Source organism: Elephas maximus, chromosome 12, assembly GCF_024166365.1.
Source record: "Elephas maximus indicus isolate mEleMax1 chromosome 12, mEleMax1 primary haplotype, whole genome shotgun sequence".
In the NCBI taxonomy this organism is placed as follows: Eukaryota; Metazoa; Chordata; class Mammalia; order Proboscidea; family Elephantidae; genus Elephas; species Elephas maximus.
In genome coordinates, this window is record NC_064830.1 from 61,274,267 (window position 1) to 61,288,964 (window position 14,698).

A 14,698-nucleotide genomic window follows, 5' to 3' on the forward strand; every position below is an offset into this window, starting at 1 on the left:
ATAAAGATCAAAGACCACAGCCTACAGTATGGATTACACCTCAACATAAAGAAAACAAAAATCCTCACAACTGGACCAATGAGCAACATCATGATAAACGGAGAAAAGATTGAAGTTGTCAAGGATTTCATTTTACTTGGATCCACAATCAACACCCATGGAAGCAGCAGTCAAGAAATCAAATCTACTGCAAAGGACCTCTTCAAAGTGTTGAAGAGCAAAGATGTCACCCTGAAGACTAAGGTGCGCCTGACCCAAGCCATGGTATTTGCAATTGCATCATATGCATGTGAAAGCTGGACAATGAATAAGGAAGACTGAAGAAGAGCTGACGCCTTTGAATTGTGGTGTTGGCGAAGTATATTGAATATACTGTGGACTGCCAAAAGAACGAACAAATTCGTCTTGGAAGAAGCACAACCAGAATGCTCCTTAGAAGCAAGGATGGCGAGACTGCATCCTACATACTTTGGACATGTTGTCAGGAGGGATCAGTCCCTGGAGAAGGACATCATGCTTGGCAGAGTACAGGGTCAGTGGAAAACAGGAAGACCCTCGACGAGGTGGATTGACGCAGTGGCTACAACAATGAGCTCAAGGATAACAACGATTGTAAGGATGGCACAGGACCGGGCAGTGTTTCGTTCTGCTGTGCATAGGGTCGCTACGAGTCAGAACCGACTCGATGGCACCTAACAACAACAACAGCAACAACAACGTTGTCCCTATTTTTTCTTCCATGATCTTTATCGTTTTAGATTTTATATTTAGGTCTTTGATCCATTTTGAGTTAGTTTTGTGAGTGGAGTGAGGAATGGGTCTTGTTTCATTTTTTTATAGGTGGATATCCAGTTATACCAGCACCATTTGTTAAAAAAGACTGTCTTTTCCCCATTTAACTGTTTCTATAGCATTTTTAATGGCTGATTTTTGAGAAGTAGATCACCAGCCCTTTCTTCTGAGGTGCATCCGGGTAGACTTGAACTTCTAACCTTTGGATTAGCAGCCAAGCATGCTGATCATGTGCACCACCCTAGCCCCTTACCCTACTTTATTTTTCTTAAGGGCATTTGTAGTCATTGGCTATACATTTGTTTGCTATTTCCCCTCTCCATAACGTAAGTTTCACAAGAACAGGGACTTTGTCTATTTTCTTCAATGGTGCAAATAAGAAGACGAATACAAGCAATGCAGAGGAGATGGAATTTCACAGGATTTGGTGACTGACCAGTGCAGGGGATGATTGAAACGAACAAGTCTAGAATAACTCAGGTATCATATTTAAGTGTGTGGGTGAATAGTGCTGTTACCTAACAAAACGGAATATAGGTGCAGGAGTAGTGTATAAAGGAAAATGAAATGAGTATCTGTACTGCCAACTTCGATAAGGCAGTTGTGAGAATCAAATATGATCATTATAAGCAAAAGCCCTATATGAACACTGTAAACCAAACCCAAACCCATTGCCATTGAGTCAATTCTGACTCACAGTGACCCTACAGGACAAAGTAGGATTAACAAAGAGCACCTGGTGGATTCAAACTGCTGACCTTCTGGTTAGCAGCTGAGCTCTTAACCACTACACCTACCAGGGTTCCCTGATCTATACAAATACAAGGTATCTTAAGAGCTGTAACTTCAAATTTCCCCAAACCTTCTATCCACTCAGGTCTATATGGCCAGTGTTCCCAGTTTTACCTACTATCAAAAGTTCTCTTGTGGAGCTCTCTGGAAGTCTGGGTCTAATAACCTCCTTTACATTGAGGTGTTGATGGCTGAGATTGGTTTAATGTCTAATCTCTCCTGAGGTTTTTTCATTTTAACATGGCATTCCCTATTGGCAAAATTCTAGGCAGTCAGTGGAGATTTAAGGATAGAGACCGTTTCCATGTCCCCATCACATAGCTGTTCACCTAGTCTGCTTGTAAATTGCAGGCCCCACCAAAACTACCTGTAGGCCCACCCTTTGTTAGAGGAGAAAATGCACTGAACTCCTCAAATGGACAAAAATTAAAATATTGATAATAACCAGAGTTGGCATTGGGGGACAATCAGGCATGTGTATATCCTTTGATCTAGCATTTTTACTATGTCAGCCTACAGAAATAATTACATTTATGATCAAAGATATACATACAAGAATATTTCTAATAGTATTCAGAAAGAGACAGGAGGAAAGTTTCTGAATGTCCATAACAAGGGAATTAAATGGTTGAAGGCTGATCATGCTACCTCCCTACACGGAGCAGTTTAAGAAAAAAAAAAAAAAAGGTAGAAAAAATAGAAAAACCTTAAAAATGTAGCAAATGAAAAAAAGCAGGTTATGATTTAAGGTCCAGAAAAATACACAAACTATTAACAGTTATTTCCTTTGGGGAGGGTGTGTAGTTTGGGAAGTACGGGACAAAGGGAAACTTCTTTTTTACAGAGAGAATGTTCTTTACAGTACTTGCATGATATTAAAAGCAATTTAGACAGAAAAACTATTCCGTCAGAACTGAGTTCTAGTCCTACTTCTGCTGTTAGAAAGTCACTTAAACTTGGTGCCATGGTTTCCTCATCTGTAAAATGAAAATAATAATCATATTGACTCCCTTTTCCAAGGTGCGTCTGACCCAAGCCATGGTCTTTTTGATCGCCTCGTATGCATGCAAAAGTTGGATATTGAAAAAGGAAGGCAAAAGAACTAATGCGGTGTTGGTGAAGAATACTGAATACACCGTGGACTGCCAAAAGTACAAACAATGAGTCTCAGAATACAAACAGAATGTTTTTTAGAAGTGAAGGTGGTAAAAACTTCCACTAGTTTACTTTGCACATATCATCAGGAAAGGCCAATAACTAGGAAAGGACATCATTTTTGTTAGACGGCCAAGGAAAATGAGGGAAACCCACAATGAGATGGATTGGTACAACAGCCAGAGCAACGGCCTCAAACATACCGACGATCATGATGGCACAGGACTGGGCCACGTTCCGCTCTGTTATATGTAAGGCTGCCAGGATTTGGAGTCGATTCTACGGCAACTAACAACATTGACTTCCTAGGGTTGTTGTGTTCCTAATACTATTGTTACCACCTCATCTGTACAATAGGGTGTCCGCCAGAATTGAGGGATTGATGAACACCCGGATCCTAGGCCGCGGCTCTCAGACATTGTGATTGGTCCTAGGAAATAACTCGCAAGAAGATCCTGTCTTATCATTGGCGAAGAGTGCTGTCTGTTAACAGAGGGCGGAAACCAACTGGAGTGGGTGGTGCTTTACTGCAGTGCTTGCCAACCTGGCGCTGCGCTTTTTGGATACAGGTCTTAAGTGGCCTGCGGCATCTTCCAGTGTGGCATTGAAGGAGAAGGTGGCTGGCTGGTGAATCGGAATGTGAAGTGAGTTTTTTCCTGACAGTGTTACCTGAATAAAGTTCTTGCCTCTCACTGGCCAAGAATGAGCAGGTAAGGCACCTAGAGTTTTTCACAGGAGCAAAGCTTTATTGAAGAGGCTCGCAAGCTGAGACAAGGAGGGCCTAAGCAACACATACCCCCATCTCACAGAACAAAAGAGGGGCCTGAGTTTTTAAAAGTTTGGGGCTGGAAAAGATTCATGTTTATTCATAGGCACAGGCGGGGATTTGTTAACTTCCTTCTGTGAGCAGCAGCTTTCCAAGATGGCTCTTGTCCCGGAGGCCTCTGGGATTCCTAGCAGGATTTATTATGGGGCGTTCTGCCTGCACAGTCTCCCAGCTGCTGCTGCAGCCCCTCACTGCCCCTGATAGAAGGTCACACAGCGGTCACAGGTGGATGTTCTGCGCATGTCCCTGGGGCTGGTTTTCTCTGGCTGCTTCTGAAAGACAACTTTAAAAAAGTTTGCGGGCTATTTTCTGATACCTTGCCCCATTGTTCTGGGGAATGGCTTTGTTTCTTGCCCTGGCCCATTTATTGTTACTTCATTTGCAGATTTGGGGGCCCCTCTGTTCCCTGTCTTAACTGGACGGTGTGGGTCTGAGGGCTGCGGCCCTTTGCATCCTGGTGTTCTGGGAGGCAAAGACTCGAGTGGCGATGGGCTGGGGCCTCCTCCCTTAGTTTGGTCAGGTTTGGGAGCTGGGTAGCCCAGGTTCCTTGGGGAAGACTCCTTTGAAAAGCTCCTGAGTTTTTCTCATGCAGTTGAATAAAAACGTTGGTTCACTAAGGTCCCTTTGCATGCGTCGTGTTTATGCTGGACACCGGGGGCACGAAGATCACTCAGACACACTCCTTGCCCTCAGAGAGCTTCTCAGCTGGTGAAGGACATAAACCCACAAGAAACAAATTCTCCTATTAGGTGGGACAAGATAAGGCACCCTGGGAGAGAGTTATAGACAGGGCCCAAAGATCAGGAGACTTTGAGAATGGAGTGATGTTGCTTTAACCAGTCCTCATCGTGTAGATTTCTTGTTTTCTTTATGCACTCCTTCACATAGAATTTTTCTTATTTCTGCATTTCTTTAATGTCTAGCTTCAGGTGCCCTTCCTTCCCCGGTTGGGAGGGATGCAGACCGGCAGTCCCTGTGTTGAGTGTCAATGGAATGAGTGTATCAGACCATAAGGAAAGAGTATCCCAGGCAGGAAAAGTTTGTTGAGCAAAGGTACTAAGGCTGGAAAGCACAGAGCCTGTTCCGAGAACTAGAGCCCTTTCAGAATGTGTGTGAATAGAGGGCAATACAGCTAGAACAGCTGAGGCCTTGAATGCCAGGGAGAGCCTTGAAGGCTTGATCTTTGGCTTATTTTGGTGGTAGTAGGAAGTCATTGGGAGCCCCGGTGGCTCAGTGGTTAAGAGCTCAGCTGATAACCGAAATGTTGGCAGTTTGAATCTACCAGTTGCTCCTTGGAAGCTCTATGAGGCAGTTCTACTCTGTCCTATAGGGCTGCTGTAAGTTGAAATTGACTTGATGGCAATATGTTCGTTTTTGGGGGGTTTAGGAAGTCATTGATGGCTTTTGAGCAGATTGGTTGTACAATTGGACCTGCTTTGAGGAAAGAATCAAGAAGTCCAGATCTGCTCTGTAGGAAGACCAGGTGGAAGACTCTTATACCAGCCCTGTCTAGTGATGTGTCTCTAGAGCAGCGGCTCCTAATTGGGAGGGGTGGATTTTGCCCCCCAGGGGATATTTGGCATTGTCACAACTGGGGGCGTGCTACTGACATCTAGTGGGTGGAGGCCGGGGTGCTGCTGAGTATCCTACAATGCACAGAACAACCTCTGACAAAGAAATCTCTTGCCCAAAATGCCAGTAATGCTGACATTGAGAAGCCCCACCCTAGAATGACAGCAGTGGAAATGGAGAGGGGACAGATGTCAGAGACATCTCGGACAGAGACCAGTATTAGCCTCCTTCTGTATCCTTTTTGGTGCTTAAGTGCTTGACACCCAGTAAGTACTTGTTGATTAATCAGGTCTGATTAGCCCAGCCTTCTTATTTTTCCACCCATTTATTCTTATCTGAAATACTTATTTAATACCAGACACGAAATGTTCAAGATGCTGGGATTCAGCAATGAACAGAACAAAGATCTTGCTCTCGAGGATCTTACTTTCTTGAAGGGAGTGACAGATACTAAACATATACATGTATGTTAGGTGGTAAGATAAGCTATGAAGAAGCCCCTGTAAGATGGGATTTGTCTTACTACCACCACGTACCATTTACTCAGCATCTTCTAAGTGCCAAGCACTGGGCTTCATGTTTTACAAATATAATTCCTAATGTTGTCCTCAGTCCCACAAGGTGGGTAATGTTATCCTCAGATGATAAAAGAGGCTCAGAGAAGTTGAATAATTTGCCCAAAATCAGTATGGGGTCAAGCTGGGCCTTGAAACTAAGTCCACCTAACCGTCAAAGTCTGCAATGTTTCCATTATATAACACTATGTCTCATATACCACACTGATTTGGCAGGGATGAGAAATGTATACCTTCTTTCCTAGTGAGTAGGAAAGTGAAAAAGAAATGGACTCTCACATTAACCGCTTTCTCTTTCCATATTGGAATTTTTAATGGAGAGGCTAGCTGGAGATGATTCATTAGGGTTGTCAGAACTGAATTTGGAGCCACAGATCTACCTCATTTGTAGTGGGATTCCTGTCCACTCCTCACATTCTCTCAGGCAGATGATGGCAGAGCCTAACCTCTCAGGAAATTGGCGTCTTGGAGATCTCCCACCAACCCTTCAGACTCTCCAGTTATCAGCAAGTGTCTGGGACTCGCATAGCCTTCTGCCAGCTCTGGGAGCTCTGTTGTGAATGGCTGCAGTCCAAGCTACACTCAAGGAGAAGATCCTGGGGCTGAAATAGTTTCTGACCATGCTACTCAGGAAGATCCAAGCCTGAGGTACAGGAGTATCATCTGGAAAGCAGTGAGAATGCATGGTGCAAAATTTGGAGCAAGGACCTGGGAAACTAAGGCAATGAGTGAGTAGGAGAGTATGTAAAGAGAAAAAGGAGATCAATTTGTAGAGGGTCCAGGTTAGGGGACAGGCAGCTGGAACAAAGGGGAGAAACTTGATCTTGCTGCCGCTTCTTAAGCACTTGATTATTTTCCACGCCAACTTATGTCCGTGCCAGCTTCCCCAAGAGAACAGCCTTTCTTCTCCTTTGCACGAAGGAGGGTGAATGGCTTCACCAGTCACTGAGCTTACAAAAAGTTTCTATTTCCTCTTAGGAAGTGAAGGAGGGGAGACGTTTGTCCCCTGTAGAACTTTACATCAACGCCAATGGAGGCAACAGCCAAGAAATCAAATGACATATTCCATTGGGTACATCTGCTGCAAAAGATCTCTTTCAAGTGTTAAAAAGCAAATATATCACTTTGAGGACTAAGGTGCGCTTGACCAAGCCATCGTATTTTCAGTCGCCTTTTTTTTTTTTTTTTGTATGCATGTGAAAGCTGGACGATGAATAAGGAAGACCAAAGAAGAATTGATGCCTTTGATTTATGGTGTGGTGAAGAATATTGGATACATCATGGACTGCCAGAAGAACGAACAAATCTCCCTTAGAAGAAATACAATGAAAATGCTCCTTAGAAGTGAAGATGGTAAGACTTTGTCTCATGTACTTTGAACATGTTGTCAGGAGGGACCAGTCCCTGGAGAAGGACATCATGCTCGGTAAAGTAGAAGGTCAGCGAAAGAGAGGAAATCCTCAATGGGATGGATTGACTATGTGGCTTGATGGATTGAGCAACAACGGGCTCAATCATAGCAATGATTGTGAGGATGGTGCAGAACCAGGCAATGTTTCATTCTCTTGTACGTAGGGTTGCCTGAGTCGGAACCAACTCAGCGGCACCTAACAGCAACAGAACTCTACCTTTCTCCTGTGCAGGTTGTGTCCCTCTCAGCTAGCTCTGTGGAGGAGAATCTTCTGGCTCTCGAAATGCCTGCTCGTAGATGAAGGGATTGCAATCATGCCTAGCAAGCTGTGGCGATTTAGGTTATGTCCTTAGTGTCTAAGTCACACATAACAGGCCTTGGGCTGCTTTTGGAAGGGTATGCTTGCAAGGTTAGCCCCCTTGGCTGGCATTTGGGAACTTAGATTTCTAGGGTTCCCACCATTCCCTAATTGTTACAGGCATTTTACTGTGCCTCGACTGTGTAAACAGTTGAATACTTGTTTTCCTTCTGGAGGTTTGGAATTTTCGTATGAGCTGGACGAGGATACCTGCATGACCAGCCCCCAGTAAAACCCCTGTGCCCTGAATCTCTGATGCGTTTACCTGGACAGAAACATTGTACACTTGTTTTTGTGCTTTTCCCTCCACAGGAAGGAGAAAGCATAAGGAGGGCTGTGCATGGATTTCCCTAGACTTCACTTGTCTTTTTCCCTTTGTGATCCTATTGTGTATCCTCCTGTAATAAACCATATGCAGAGTCTTGGGTCCTAATGAACCACTGACCACGTGGGTGGTCTTAAAAAAAAAAAAAAAAACAACCTGTTGCAGTTAAGTCAATTCCGACTCATAGCGACCCTGTAGAACAGAGTAGAACTGTCCCATGGGGTTTCCAAGGAGTGCCTGCCTGGTGAACTCAAACTGCCGACCTTTTGGTTAGTAGCCGAACTCTTAACCACTACGCCACCAGGGTTTCCTACCCCTAAAACAGGATCCTTCACACTATATTCAGATATGCTGTGATATCTCTCATGATTTAAAAATACGTTCTTGACTGCACATCTTCCTGTACCTGTTGCCCTATTCCTCCACGTGTTTTCCTGACATTTGCTCTTCTGTAATTTTTTTTAATCCAGCTTCTGCTACTACCATTCAACAAAAATTGCCCCTGCTGAGGACTCTATTGACTTACATGTTGCCAAATCCAATAAACACATTTTGGTCCTCAACTTATTTGAGATCACTGGCGTTCAATTCAATTGATCACTGCCTTTCCCTTTGAAATTCTTCTCCTGACTTCTTTGACGCATGTTCCTGGCTTTCCTCCAACCTCTCTGTCTATTCTTTCCAAATACTGCTCTTCTTACATGGCTTTAAATGTTTCCCAAGGTTTGGTCTCTTAGCCAGGATTTCTAAAAATTAAATGGGCATAAATATCATTTCAGGAGAACTTTTAACAATAAACCAGTTTTAAAATGGGCAAATTATTTGAATTGACATTTCTCCAAAGAAGATATACAAATACCCACTAACTACATGAAAAAGTGCTGAATGTCATTACTGCAAATAACGTGTTATACATTTGTGGTTTTTTTTTTTTTTTTGCCAACTGAGCACTTCCTCCCAAAAGGCATTTTCATCAGCTCACTATGCTAATTTTTTTTACCATGTTGCTGTAAAAAAATTAGCATAGCACTTGTGGGGGGAGAGTGCTCAGGAAATGCAAATCAGAACCACAGTACCACTTTACACCCACTGGGCTGGCTCTAATCAAAAAGAGGGACAGTAACAAATGTTGGCAAGGATGTGGAGAAATTAGAACCCTTATACACTGGTAGAAGAAACCCTGGCGGTACAACAGTTAAGTGCCTTTCAGTTGGCTGTTCAAACCCACCAAGCAGCTCTGCAGAAGAAAGATTTGGCTATCTGCTCCCATAAAGATTACAGCCTAGAAAACCATGCAGGTCAGTTCTACTCTGTCACATGAAGTTGCTATGAGTTAGAATTGACTTGACAGTTAAATGTAGCGTTCCCATGACCCAGCAATTCCACTCCTATGTAAGAGAATGGAAAACGTGTCCACACAAATGTTCATAGCAGTATTGTTATATATAGAGAGAGAGAGTTGATTGTTTAAGGGAGTATATTACTCACAGGTGATATTGTTTATTTTATAAGCCAATCTATTATTTGGTTAAAAGCTGACCTACAGAACTAGCTTCAGTTCTAAGTTTAAAAGGTATCTTAGGGCAATAGTCTCAAGTGTTCCTGTAGTCTCTTTTCTGTCCAGTAAGTCTGGCCTTTTTTAGGAATTTGAATTTTGCTCTACATTTTTCTCCCATTTTATCCGGGACCTTCTGTTGTGTCCCTGGTCAGAAAAGTTGGCAGTGATAGTCAGGCACCATCCAGCCCTTCTGGTCTCAGGTTAAAAGAGACCGTGGTTCATGTAGGCTATTAGTCCTGTGGACTAGTGTCTTTGAGTCTTTGGTTTCCTTCATTCTCTTTTGCTCCAGATGAGTCAAGGCCAATAGTTGTATCTTAGATGGCCACCACTCACACTTTTAAGACCCTAAAGGCTATTCACCGAACTAGGATGTAGAACATTATAAATTATGCTGTGCCAACTAAGTTATCCCATGAGACTCTGGTCCTAAAACTTTTAACCCAGTAAATCCCATGAGTTGTTTGGCTATGTCTAGGAAGTCTCTCTAACTATACCTCCTATGTGGTCTTATTATATGTATGGATATATATGCAGCACACACAGTGCCTCCATCTGCCTACAACACACCTATATGTGCACGTGCATTTGCTCACATATGGCTTCCTGTAAACATACATGCATACATATCTACCTGTGTAACCATGTACATATTTTTTGGTTATTACTGTTGTTGCGAAATTGTATATGTTATAGCGTTTTCTGAAATTGTACCTTTTTCTAACGTACTTCTTAGTGTCTTCATTTACACTGGTCATGTTGTGCAGTTTATCCATATTTGGTATTATTGCTTTCTTATCACCAAAAATAACAAGTGTCTGCTATCTAGAAAGTGACTCCCCCTGCCTCCCCATCCCATTCCTGGTAACCATCAAAGAACATTGCATTCTACGTGTATATCTATTCTTGACTATTTATGACAGTGGGACCATACAGTATTTGTCCTTTTGTGGTTGACTTACTTCACGCAGCATACTGTCCTCCAGATTCACCTGTGTTATGTTTTGTGGGCTCATTTTTCTTTATAGTTGTATAGTATTGTATGTATGCACCACAGCTTATTTATTCATCCTTTTATGGGCACTTAGATTGTTTCCAACTTTTTGCTATTGGGAATAATACTGCAATGAAAATAGGTGTGCGTATGTCTATTTGTGTCACAGCTCTTAACTCTCTTGGATATATACCTAGGAATGGGATTGCTGGGTCATAAGGTATTTCTGTCTCTAGCTTTTCGAGGAAGCACTATTCCGTTTCCATAGTATTTGAACATTTTAAGCAATATTATTCTTAATAGCCAAGAAGTGGAAACCCAAATGCCCATCAACTGACAAAGGGATAAACAAAATGTGGTACAGCCATACAGTGGAATATTATTCAGCCATAAAAAGGAATGAAGTACTGATACATGTTATGACATAGATGAAACTTGAAAACGTTCTAAGTGAAATAAGTCAGACCCAAAATGGAATTGCATGATTTCATTTATATGAAACCCCCAGAATAAGCAAATCCATAAAGAAATGAAGTGGAGAGCATATGCAGGGAAGAGTGGGGTGGATCAGGCTGGGTTCACCCTGAGGAAACAAGTATATTCTTCTGTCTCTGCTGCTTTTTTTCCCAGAATGTTGATTTTTTTTGGATTTTAGGTAGAATGTATATTTTCCTTTACTCCCATTTCATTCTTCAAAAAGGCCCAAGCAGAGATCATGCTGGTTGCCTTTCACCACCACTTAGGGTGCTAACACCTTGCGTGCACAGGCCAAGAACCATGGACAACGTACCCATCTTTTACCATTTTTTTTTTTTTAATCCGTGGAGTTCTCATAAAAGCTTAAATACCTATGACTTGTTCTTAATCTGTAAGTTTTAAATTTGGCTCTTACTCCTCCTCACACCCGTAGCTGGATTTGACTGCTACTCTCTTTGCGGTCAAATCCCACTAAAGGCCTGTATTTTCTTTATTCCTATGATCTTCCTTCTCAGTGCTGACTCAAACTCTTCCAACCCCAATTCTGTTTGTCTTTTGCCCATTTCCTTCCCCTTATTCCTTCTCTACACATCCTGCTACCCTAAGGTAGAGTCTACAGTTGGATCCTCTTCCGGACCCTCCAGGCTTCTGCATGAGCATGAAGTGGCACAATGATTAAGCACTTAGCTAACTGAAAGGTTGGCTGTTCAAACCTACCCAGTGCCTCCATGGGAGAAAGACCTGGCAATCTGCTCCTGTAAAGATTAAAGCCTAGAAAACCCCACGAGGCAGTTCTACTCTGTCACATGGGTCGCTATGAGTCAGAATAACTTCACGGCACCTAACAGCAACAACAATAGACAAAGTTACAACCAAAGCGCAAGGAAATGGAGGCAAAAACACCTTTATTTTCATTAGAAATAGTAATGCTTATAAACTTTATCCAATGGCTTAACCTATCTTTCCTCTCCTCTGTCTTCTTTTTGGTGGTAGCTGGGTTACGAAGAATAATGACCTTCTACTGTGAAAATAACAGTAGTATATAACAGTAGGGATCTAGAGGCCAATTACTGGTTTAGATAAAATATAAGCTGTTAACTTGTAGATATGCTTTCGGTGAGGGGGAGAATTTCTTTCTCAGCCCTTTGTGAGACCATTTGTGCCACACACTTACCTGGCCCAGAAACACTTCTCACACCATTAGCCACCTATTCTTGGTGTTAAAAATAGGGACACCTTGGTTTATCTTGTATCCTGATACTCTGCTGAACTCCTCTATTAGTTTCAGTAGTTTTTGTGAGGATTCTTTAGGGTTTTCTGTGTATAAGATCATGTCATCTGCAAATAGAGATACTTTTACTTCTTCCTTACCAATCTGAATGCCCTTTGTTTCTTTATCTAGCCTAATTCCTCTTGCTAGAACCTCTAGCACAGTGTTGAATGAGAGTGTGATAAAGGGCATCCTTGTCTGGTTCCCCTTCTTAAGGCGGATGCTTTCAGACTCTCTCCATTTAGGATGATGTTGGCTGTTGGCTTTGTATAAATGCCCTTTATTATGTTGAGGAATTTTCCTTCTATTCCTACGTTGCTGAGAGTTTTTCTCATGAATGGGTGTTGAACTTCGTCAAATGCCTTTTCTGCATAAATTGATAAGATCACGTGGTTCTTGTCTTTTGTTTTATTTATATGATGGATTGTTTTCCTAATGTTGAACCATCCCTGCATACCTGGTATGAATCCCACTTAGTCATGGTGAATTATTTTTTTGATATGTTGTTGAATTCTCTTGGCTAGAATTTTGTTGAGGATTTTTACATCTAAGTTCATGAGGGATACAGGTCTGTGATTGTCTTTTTTTTGTGTGTGGTGTCTTTACCTGGTTTTGGTATCACATATGCTGGCTTCATAGAATGAGTTTGGGAGTATTCTATCCTTTTCTATGCTCTGAAACACCTTTAGTAGTAGTGGTGTTAACTCTTTTCTGAAAGTTTGGTAGAATTCTGCAGTGAAGCCGTCCGGGCTAGGGCTTTTTTTTGTTGGGAGTTGTTTAATTACCTTCTCAATCTCTTCTTTTTTTATGGGCTTATTTAGTTCTTCTACCTCTGTTTGTGTTAGTTTAGGTAGGTAGTGTGTTTCTAGAAATTCATCCATTTCTTCTAGGTTTTCAAATTTGTTTGAGTACCATTTTTTGTAGTAATCTGATTTGATTCTTTTAATTTCAGTTGGCTCTGTTGTGATATTGCCCATCTCATTTCTTATTTGGTTTATTTGCTTCCTCTCCTGTTTTTCTTTTGTCAGTTTGGCCAGTGGTTTATCAATTTTGGTAATTTTTTAGAGAACCAGCTTTTGGTCTTCTTAACTCTTTCAATTGTGTTTCTGTTCTCTATTTCATTTAATTCTGCTCTAATTTTTATTATTTGCTTTCTTCTAGTGTCTGAGGGTTTCTTTTGTTGCTCTCTTCCTATTTGTTCACGTTGTAGGGATAATTCTTTCATTTTAGCCCTTTCTTATTTTTGGATGTGTGCATATATTGCCATAAATTGACCTCTGAGCACTGCTTCCACTGTGCCCCAAAGGTTCTGATAGGAAATATTTTCATTCTTATTGGATTCTATGAATTTCTTTATCCCATCCTTCATGTCTTCTATTACCCAGTCGTTTTTGAGCAGGGTATTGTTCAGTTTCCAAGTGTTTGATTTCTTTTCCCTGCTTTTTCTGTTATGAAGTTCTACTTTTATAACCTTATAGTCAAAGAAGATGGTTTCGAATATTTCAGTGTTTTGGATTCTGCTAAGGCTTGCTTTATGACCTAAGATGTGGTCTATTCTGGAGAATGTTCCATGTGAGCTAGAAAAGAAAGTATGCTTGGCTGCAGTTGGGTGGACTCTTCTATGTATGTCTATGAAGTCAAGTTGGTTGACTGTGGCATTTAGATCTTCTGTGTCTTTATTGAGCTTCTTTCTGGATGTCCTGTCCTTCACTGAGAGTGGTTTGTTGAAGTCTCCTACTATTATTGTGGTGCTGTCTATCTCACTTTTCAATGCTGTTAGTGTTTGTTTTATGTATCTTGCAGCCCTGTCATTGAGTGTATAAATATTTAATATGGTTTTATCCTTCTGGTATATGTCCATTTAATCATTATACAGTGTCCTTCCTTACTGATTGTGGTGGATTTAACTTTAAAGTCTATTTTGTCAGAATAGTGCCACTCCTGCTCTTTTTTTGATTGTTGTTTGCTTGATATATTTTTTTCCATCGTTTGAGGTTTAGTTTGTGTGTCTAAGTCTAAGGTGTGTCTCTTGGGCAGCATATGGACAGATCGTGTTTTTTTAATCCATTCTGCCACGCTCTGTCTCTTCATTGGTGCATTTAGTCCATTTACATTCAGCGTAATTATGGATAGGTATGACTTTAGTGCTGTGATTTTGATGTCTTTTTTTGTGTGTTGTCGACATTTTCTTTTTCCCACCTAATTTTTTGTGCTGAGTAGTTTATCTTTATATATTGTCTTTTCCTCTTATACATAGTTGTTGATTTTGTTTCTGCTGAGCCTCTATGTTTTCTTGTATTTTATTTTGATGAGTAGGATTGTTAGTCTCCTTTGTGGTTACCTTTCTATTTACCCCTATTTCTCTAAGTTTAAACCTAACTTTTATTTCTTTATATCCCCTGACTTCTTCTCCATATGAAATATCTATGACTACACTTCTTAGTCCCTCTTTATTGTTTTAATGTTGTCTTCTTTTACATAATGACATTGCTGTTTCCCTGTTTTGAGTGTTTTTTTAATCTTGATTTACTTTTGTGATTTCCCTGTCTGGGTTGACATCTGGTTGCTCTGTCATGTGTTCTAGTCTTGGGTTGAT